This window comes from Bos javanicus, chromosome 8 (assembly GCF_032452875.1).
Source record: "Bos javanicus breed banteng chromosome 8, ARS-OSU_banteng_1.0, whole genome shotgun sequence".
Classification (NCBI taxonomy): domain Eukaryota; kingdom Metazoa; phylum Chordata; class Mammalia; order Artiodactyla; family Bovidae; genus Bos; species Bos javanicus.
The window spans coordinates 95,589,985-95,599,352 of record NC_083875.1 but is presented as its reverse complement, the minus strand read 5'-3'; the positions used below and the strand labels follow the sequence as shown (position 1 = coordinate 95,599,352).

Below are 9,368 nucleotides of genomic sequence, written 5' to 3'. Positions count from 1 at the left end.
ATCAAGATTCCCGGGAGAAATATCAATAACCTCAGATATGCAGATGACACCACCCTTATGGCGGAAAGTGAAGAGGAACTAAAAATCCTCTTGATGAAGGTGAAAGAGGAAAGTGAAAAAGTTGGCTTAAAGCTCAACATTCAGAAAACAAAGATCATGGTATCTGGTCCCATCACTTCATGGGAAATAGATGGGGAAACAGTGGAAACAGTGTCAGACTTTATATTTTTGGGCTCCAAGATCACTGCAGATGGTGATTGCAGCCATGAAATTAAAAGATGCTTACTCCTTGGAAGAAAAGTTACAACCAACCTAGATAGCATATTCAAAAGCAGAGACATTACTTTGCCAACAAAGGTCCGTCTAGTTAAGGCTACGGTTTTTCCAGTGGTCATGGCTGGATGTGAGAGTTGGACTGTGAAGAAAGCTGAGCGCCGAAGAATTGATGCTTTTGAACTGTGGTGTTGGAGAAGACTCTTGAGAGTCCCTTGGACTGCAGGGAGATCCAACCAGTCCATTCTGAAGGAGATAAGCCCTGGGATTTCTTTGGAAGGAATGATGCTAAAGCTGAAACTCCAGTACTTTGGCCACCTCATGCGAAGAGTTGACTCATTGGAAAAGACCCTGATGCTGGGAGGGATTGGGGGCAGGAGGAGAAGGGGACGACAGAGGATGAGATGGCTGGATGGCATCACCGACTCGATGGATGTGAGTCTGAGTGAACTCTGGGAGTTGGTGATGGACAGGGAGGCCTGGCATGCTGCGATTCATGGGGTTGCAAGGAGTCGGACATGACTGAGCGACTGAACTGAACTGACTGAGCCTATATATAATGGAGAAGGCGATGGCACCCCACTCCAGTACTCTTGCCTGGAAAATCCCATGGACAGAGGAGCCTGGAAGGCTGCAGTCCATGGGGTTGCTGAGGGTCGGACACGACTGAGTAACTTCACTTTCACTTTTCACTTTCATGCATTGGAGAAGGAAATGGCAACCCATTCCAGTGTTCTTGCCTGGAGAATCCCAGGGACGGGGGAGCCTGGTGGGCTGCCATCTGTGGGGTCGCAGAGTCGGACACGACTGAAGCGACTTAGCAGCAGCAGCAGCCTGTAGAAGATAACCAGCTCTTCTAAACTCACTTGCCCCATCCTCCTAACCCAGCAAGGTGTGAGAGGCAGGACCCAGGACCTAGCATGGAGGTGAAGAGTCCAGTCACCATGTAACCAGGGGCAGAGGATAGTGATGGTTAGGGGACCTGGGGACCAAGGAGTACGAAGTGGAAATGAGAGGAGGCCCAGACTCCAGGGAATTGTAGGGCTGGACCCAGGCAGCACATCTGCAAGGATAACATTTCTGTGGAGCTTTGTCCTTTTTAAAGGCTCAGAACAACCTTTCCCTGACCCACCAGCTCAGGCCTCTCTGCAACTTCAAATGGTGGCCGCTGGGGTCCATTTGGATGGGGGATCTTGCCACATCTCACAATTTTAGACCTCTTATAGCTGGATGAAGTGAGGACAAAGGCTGCATTTGGCAGGTGCAACTGCCTGGTGCTGAAGAGTTTCTATCAGCTATCTTCTTCCTTCCTTTCTTGCTTACCTTTTCTCAAACTCTTTCACTGACACATGTCTTGATGTTTAAAATAGTTATTTTGCATCTGCTAATTTTCACTTCCAAGTGATATATGGTTGGGATCCGTGACCTCTGAAGCTCCTTGCTGTCCCGTGATGCTGGGACTGAAAATCAGGCAGAGTTCAGCAGCTGCTTACTGAGCTGTCTTGGACACTTGCCATCTCAGAAGTTAATCTCATCCATCTCAGAGTCTGTCACTTAGCTGTGTGGAGATACTACCAGCCTCTGAAAACACTACCGTGGTACAGAAAACTGTGTATTTGACCCCTTGGGGAATCACTCATCTTCTGTGTGGAGACACTGCCAAGCTCTAGAAACCTGAAAGTGCTGCGGAACTTGTGTGTTTGATGTGTTGGGGCTCACTCACTGGCACTTCCAAATTCAAGGGGATAGAGATAACTGAGTATGTAATAGGGAGCTGGCGTCTCCTTACATCAAGTACTTTCTTTCACTGATGCTTAACCAGAAGTTGTGAGTATGTGGTTGCCTTGTGTTCACTCACTTGGTTAACATTTGCCAGGTACCTCTGAATACCCTGAAATTTATGAAATTCTGATTTTTTTTTTGTGGACCAAAGATGGTATAATTGTATAATTTTGCATGATTTGACCTAACACATGACAGGAACTATGCCAGAAGCTGGAGATAAAAAGAGATGAAGCACGAATTTTGGCCAGAAGGAGCTTACAGAGTCCAGGGAGGAGGCGGACACAATAGTTGGAGCACAAATGACACAGGTTCTATTACAGAGGTGTACAAAGGGCAGTGTGTGTTATACCCCACAGGGAAAGGGTAAAGGAAACCCTCTGAATAGGCCTCCTGGGCTTCGGTATAGGGACTAAGTTTTTTTGGTGAAATTTCAAAATCGACCAGCCTTGCTAGGAATGCACAGTGTGGTGGCTTTGTCCGGTTTAACTTAAGGTCTAACCACTGTAATAAATCCTATTCTGTATCACTCATCCTCACTCTGCTTGTCTGATCATCCCCTGACTAATGTACCCCGTAAGTCTCAGTTCACCTTGTATTTGATTGATTACTGTTCTTTATTTGGTGTTCACTTAAGTAGCAAAGAATAATGTGTTTGCAAATGTCTGCATCTATGAAGATGGCCCCTTGGGTTGAATCAGAGGCTAACTGCCACATCCTAGCTCCCCACTTAGCAAGTCACGTCTTCAACTCCTGCATTATGTTCAATTCAAAGCAGTATCATCTACAGATCTCCTATTAGGCTCTAGATACTGTTTTAAGAGCTTTGTTTACATTAATTCACGAGCTCAATTTGAGGTAGGTACAAGGGTTATCCCACTGTATGGCTTAAGAAACTGAGGCACAAAGTAATTAAGTAACCAGTACTCCATATGGTTTCTGAATGAAAGAGAAACTGCTTACATCTCATTTTTCCAGCTTTTCATTCGGAAATAGAGATCCTGATCTGCATTCCTTTAACTGCTGGCTGTCTCCTCTGCTTTCCCCCATCAGAGGCTGAATTCCCTAAACCAGACACAGGACTCTGTGTTCAAAGTTTCCTAGATAGAAAAGCTTAAACTTGAATGCATCCCTTGGGGAGGGTCTTCCTGGACCTACTGCCTTCCTCAGTTAGCACTGTAGGAGTCCAGCTGCTTCCAGAAGAGGGCAGGGGGAGGGAGTGGTTCTAGCTTTTAGAAAATAAAACAGAATTTAGTAGCTGAGCCTTGAGAGGAGAGAGAACAGGGAAGGCACAGGGCTAAGCAGTCTCATGTTCAAGGGCTTCCACGGTCTCTCTCCAGTTTGCCTTCCAGATTATGTCCACCCCTGACACCCAGAAACAACAAATGACTCCTGGTGAATGAATGAGCATGTTGCTATCTTCTGTGCCTCTGTTTGCTGTGCCCTCTGCTGACTCACTCCTACTGACTTCAACACTGAGCTAAAAGTCACCCTCTGAGACATCTTCCTTTAGGCTAGTGCATCTCAGACTTTAAGGTGCACCTGAGACAAGGTCTCACTTGGAGACCTTGCTGAATTGCAGATCTTAATTCAGTAGGTTTGAGGTGGGACCTAGACTGCGTTTCTAATAAGTTCTGGGGAATAGAGATCTGTGGACCACATATTGGTCTGTGGACCACATTTTGAGTAGCAAGGCTCTAGATCTCATTGTTTTTTGTTTTTTTTTTGGTGGGGGGACTTAAGTCTGTAAAAGTAATTATAAGGGAAACAAGATGTTTTGCAATGACTCAAGCTAATTTGGCGTTGGTAAATTGTTCTGGTAGATATGTAGGGTGGCCAATGTCCTGGTTTGCCTAGCATGCTGGGGTTTCCTGGGACGTGGGACTTTCAATGTCCTGGACAAAACAGATTTTCATAGCTCTAATAGTTTCAGGTGGGTGGGACTAGAAATCATCTTCCTTACAAGCTCTACACCAGCTGAGGTCTTTGATAAAATTCTGCTAAAGTTACAAATGTTTATTAGCCAGACAGTAAAATAACAGTCCTGTAACTCACTCTTGAGGCTTTGGGGGGCCATTCTCTGCCTTTGGCACTGTAAACAGCACCAGCACGATCGGTTCTCTTTAAGGTGAACATGAGGATTTTATAGTGATGGAGCCAGCCAATGCTGGAGTAGGTTCAAGAGACTATCCTCTATGGAAAGAGACACAGGACAAAAGGAACACTAGACCTCAGGCACAAAACCCAAAATGTTAGACTGCTTGGTTGAATTTGTATATTTTATTCAAGCATGAGCAATGGACTTAATTCTGCACCCAGTGAGGAGCCCTGAGGGTTTTAGAGCTCTTCAGGGGTGTTAGGTTCAGCCAGGGAATCAACTCTGTGCCTCTCTCAGACTTAATTAGATTAAGGTTTTGTTGGTCTTTTTTGATATTTTGCCTGGAAGGTGAGTGAAAGTTCATCTCAAGAAAGGACTACCATTCAAAGCTATTTTATTCCACATTGCAGTATATCCCAGATAAAACCCCCTTGAGACTCCTGTATTCTTATTCAACATCAGAAGAAAGAGGGGCACAAAATTGGTTTCTCTGGGCTCTGAGGAGCACACAAAATAGCAAGACCCCTCCCAGGGTTCAGAGAAGCCAAATCGTGTGGGGTCCAAGGGCTGCTTTGAAGTTGCTTCAAGCTTTTTTTCCTGAAGATCTCTTTCTGATTGAGCCTTAGTCTCTTAAAAACACTTAGAAGAATCACTTCTATTCGTATTCCTGGAAAAAAGGAGAGAGAGGGAGAAAAACTATATCTTTGCTTCTAGGCCTTTCAGAAGAAACCAGCTGGGGGACGGGAGGCCGGGCTGCTGAGATGGAAGTTCTGTGAACAGATTTTTCAGAGCAAGTGCTAGCGTTAGTGAAGCTTTCATCCTCCCTGTGGATTTGTACGCCAACCTCTAATACCCATTCAGCAAAGCAACTTCCCCTTTCACCTACTTTCTTTGTTTTCCAGCTGTTTGGCATATGCTCTGTGTGCACATGTGAGCAATTCTTGATGATACTGTTTACTTATACTGTTTTTTCCTCAACAGAGAAAGAAAAGACATCCTCACTGAGGATGTAAAAGTTGGGATACTAAGGGGGTATGAGTATGTTAGTGTAGGAAGTGACCCCAAGGGGATCTAGATTATGGTCCACAGTTGGATGGCAGCCCTGACTTCACACAAAGATCCTTCATTTTGTAGATGATGAAACTGAAACTTGCAGAGGGGAAATAGCTTATGTTGAGGCTGGGAAATAAGTGGATCTGAAAGGTTTTTTTAATGCTCAAAATTCATGGAGTCTTGGGGTTGAAAGTGTTCTTAATTTCATCTGCAACTTCAAGTAGATGCCAGAATTCTGGTGTCTAAGTCCTTGTAAAGTAGCCCTATGGCCAGTGCTGGCCTCATTGAGTAATGGGGTGATCATTACTGTTACAAAAGTGGGCCTTCTTTTGATAATTTCTTTGGGTATAGGATATTTTGACAAGACCATGTTTTGAACTCTCTTTCTGAATACATTAATTTCAGTTAGAATTATATCAATATTGATGAATTTTCATTGAGAAGGTATTTCTTGGAGCAAACTTCATTTAACTTTGATCAGTTCATTGTAGGACACCTAAAAACCTTTCATTTCCACAAGGGATGAAGCCTCTCCTAAATATAACTCTATTATTTGGGACAGAATATCTTGTAACTAAGAGTTCTATAGAACAGATTTAGGAAAATGTTGATCTGAGCTGTGGAATGAAATTCTAAAAAAGATACATGTCAATCTCAGGTTTTTGAATCAGATAATATTTTAAATATAATAGAGGAATTTACCACTGAAAAGCAACCAATGGAAAACATATTGCTAAGTGAGAAGAACTATATTTGTATAACATATATCAATTTTAATTAATACATATTATAAATCATTTGGAAGTATGTATATAAATGTTTTAATGCTTATTTTGTACATGAAGTTTTGGGAGACTTTCATTTTTTATTTTGCTTGTATATATTTTCTAAATTTCTATATTGAATAGTACCCTAACAACAAAAAGTCTCAAAATATCCAATGATAAATCCTTTAGAAAAACAAAGGATTCTTTTGGTAGGGAGAATAAGCATTACCCCCTCTTTTATCTTCTTTGTAGCTCAGGGAGAGTCTCATCTTCTGTGAGAGATATACATAGCTAAACTATTGTTTTCCTTCTTTTTAAAAAATTTATTTGCTTATTTTTATTTTTTGGCTGTGCTGGGACTTTGTTATTGCACAGACTTTCTCTAGTTGTGGAGAGTGGGGCTATTCTCTGGTTGTGGCGTGAGGGCTTCTCAAGGCGGTGGCTTCTCTTGTGGCAGCGCACACGCTCTAGGGTTTGTGGGCTTCCGTAGCTGCAGACTGTGGGCTCTAGAGCACCAGTTCATTTGTTGCGGTGCATAGGCTTAGTTGCTCTGTGGCATGTAGGATCTTCCTGGACCTCCAGCGATCAAACTGGTGTCTCTTGCATTGCAAGGCACATTCTTAACCACTGGACCACCAGGAATCCCCTTCCTTCTTTTTCTGTCAAAAACTAGCATGATACCTGCCTGCATATCAACTCTAATCTCCTCTGCCTTATTGTTAAGACCTTGTATAATCTCTCAGATTCACCTAATTTGGTCCCATTTTTTTAATTAAAAAATTTTTTTATATCGCAGTATAGTTGATGAAAGTGAAAGTGGAGAGTGAAAAGTTGGCTTAAAGCTCAACATTCAGAAAACGAAGATCATGGCATCCGGTCCCACCACTTTATGGGAAATAGATGGGGAAACAGTGGAAACAGTGTCAGACTTTATTTTTCTGGGCTCCATAATCACTACAGATGGTGACTACAGCCATGAAATTAAAAGACACTTACTCCTTGGAAGGAAAGTTATGACCAACCTAGATAGCATATTCAAAAGCAGAGACATTACTTTGCCAACAAAGGTTCGTCTAGTCAAGGCTATGGTTTTTCCTGTGGTCATGTATGGATGTGAGAGTTGGACTGTGAAGAAGGCTGAGCACCGAAGAATTGGTGCTTTTGAACTGTGGTGTTGGAGAAGACTCTTGAGAGTCCCTTGGACTGCAAGGAGATCCAACCAGTCCATTGCTAAGGAGATCAGCCCTGGGATTTCTTTGGAAGGAATGATGCTAAAGCTGAAACTCCAGTACTTTGGCCACCTCATGCGAAGAGTTGACTCATTGGAAAAGAGTCTGATGCTGGGAGGGATTGGGGGCAGGAGGAGAAGGGGATGACAGAGGATGAGATGGCTGGATGGCATCACTGACTCGATAGACGTGAGTCTGAGTGAACTCTGGGAGTTGGTGATGGACAGGGAGGCCTGGCGTGCTGCGATTCATGGGGTCGAAAAGAGTCAGACATGACTGAGCGACTGATCTGATCTGATCTGATCTGATAGTTGACTTAAAATGTTGCATTAGTTTCAGGTATACAACTGATTCAGTTATACACATTCATGTATCCCTTCTTTTTCAGATTCTTTTCCCATGTGGGTATGTATAGAATAATGAGGAGAGTTTCCTGTGCTATACAGGAGGTCCTTGTTGATGATCTATTTTATATGTAGGAATGTATATATGTTAGTCCCAAACTCCTACTTTATCCCTTCCCTCAACATTTCCCTTTCGTTAACATAAATTTGTTTTCAAAGTCTGTAAGTCTGTCTCTGTTTTGCAGATACGTTCATTTATATCTTTTTTTTAGAGTCCATGTATAAGTGATACCATATGATATTGTCTTTGATTTACTTAGTGTGATAATCTCTAGGTCCATCCTTGTTATTGCAGATGGTATTATGGTCTCATTCTTTTTTTTTTCTTGTTCGATAAGTTTATTATTATCTTTACCTGAAAAATCCTGATAGAAGATTGTGGTTTGGTTTATTAATTCCTGGGCTTCTCTTGTGGCTCAACTGGTAAAGAATCGGCCTGCAATGCGGGAGACCTGGGTTTGATCCCTAGGTTGGGAAGATCCCCTGGAGAAGGGAAAGGCTACCCACTCCAGTCTTCTGGCCTGGAGAATTCCATGGACTATGCAGTCCATGGGGTCTCAAAGAGTCAGACATGACTGAGCAATGTTCACTTTCACTTTATTAACTCCCAGCAGCCCATTCCTGAGTTCTAAGGAAGCTTGCCTTCTTCTGAGCTACCTGATCTTTCTTCTGATCAAGTGACATTTTGGGCTGATTCCACCTCTTCTTTTTAACTTCTTTCTTAGGCTTCTTCTCATACACTGGATTCTCTCATATTGCAGCATGAGCTTTTTTATACATCTCCTCCATCATGTATGGAGTTATGTTGTTCTTTATGAATGGAGAGAATTGTTTCTTGTAAGCATCCTCATCTTCTTCAATCAGATGACACATGTAATCTGCAGCATTCTGCCCCATGATGTGCTTTCAGTGTACCTCAGCACTGAATTCTTTGTTTTCTGAATCATAACTAGGGAACCGTTTGGTACTGTGAGGGCTAGACAAACCTTCATTGCCAGGTCCCTTCAGGGCCCCAGAAACTATTCTCAGTAGTAGTCTTGGCAAGTCCTGCATTGAAGTAACAGGTGAAGGCACCAGGTTGACTATCAACGCTTTCCATATTGTGTTCATCTCCAGTCACCTCGACTTGGCCTTTGTAAATTTTGTCCATACCAAACCTATTCAGAAGCCTGCAGGCCAGCAGCAGGCCAGTACAAAGTGCCACAGCATAATTTGTCAGGCCAGCCTTCACACCATACTTTGGGAGTTGGTGAGCATAAACTGCACAAACTGTTATATGTCCTTCTATATAGGCATAAGCAGTCTGACAAATGATATCTCTTTTTGTTACATGAATGATCATTCTGTAATTGGATGTGTTGTACTTATTTTTATCTTGGATTACCAATCGTTTCTGAGCGTAGTAGTCAGTTTTGCCCTCTTGCCGTCTTCTGAATTTTACTTGGTATCTCTTGAAGTCAGCCGTGGTCTGGAAAACTTTAACAAACCCCATACTGTAGAATAGAACCCCGACTCTGCAGCTTGCCACAGAGCTCTGTGGTCCCATTCTTACAAGACTCACTCCAGTCAAGTTCATTTCTTGACTGCAGGCCTCTGGACCTAAGCTCTTTTCTGCTTCATTGTCATTATTTTTTCTAGATTGGAATGTCCTTTCTATCTCTCTAAATTCTAGCCATTTGTTTTGTAAGACCCCACACTGATTTTTCCCTTTTCTGACTTCCGGTGGCAGTTCTACTCTATACTGTACTATGCAACATTCACA

The 9,368-nt window shown here is 42.8% G+C and overlaps 1 pseudogene; it reads right to left on the bottom strand.

The window, feature by feature from the left end:
- Window positions 1-8,075: 8,075 nt before the first annotated feature.
- LOC133253459 (large ribosomal subunit protein uL18-like) lies at window positions 8,076-9,110 on the bottom strand (annotated as a pseudogene).
- Between the last annotated feature and the right edge of the window lie 258 nt (window positions 9,111-9,368).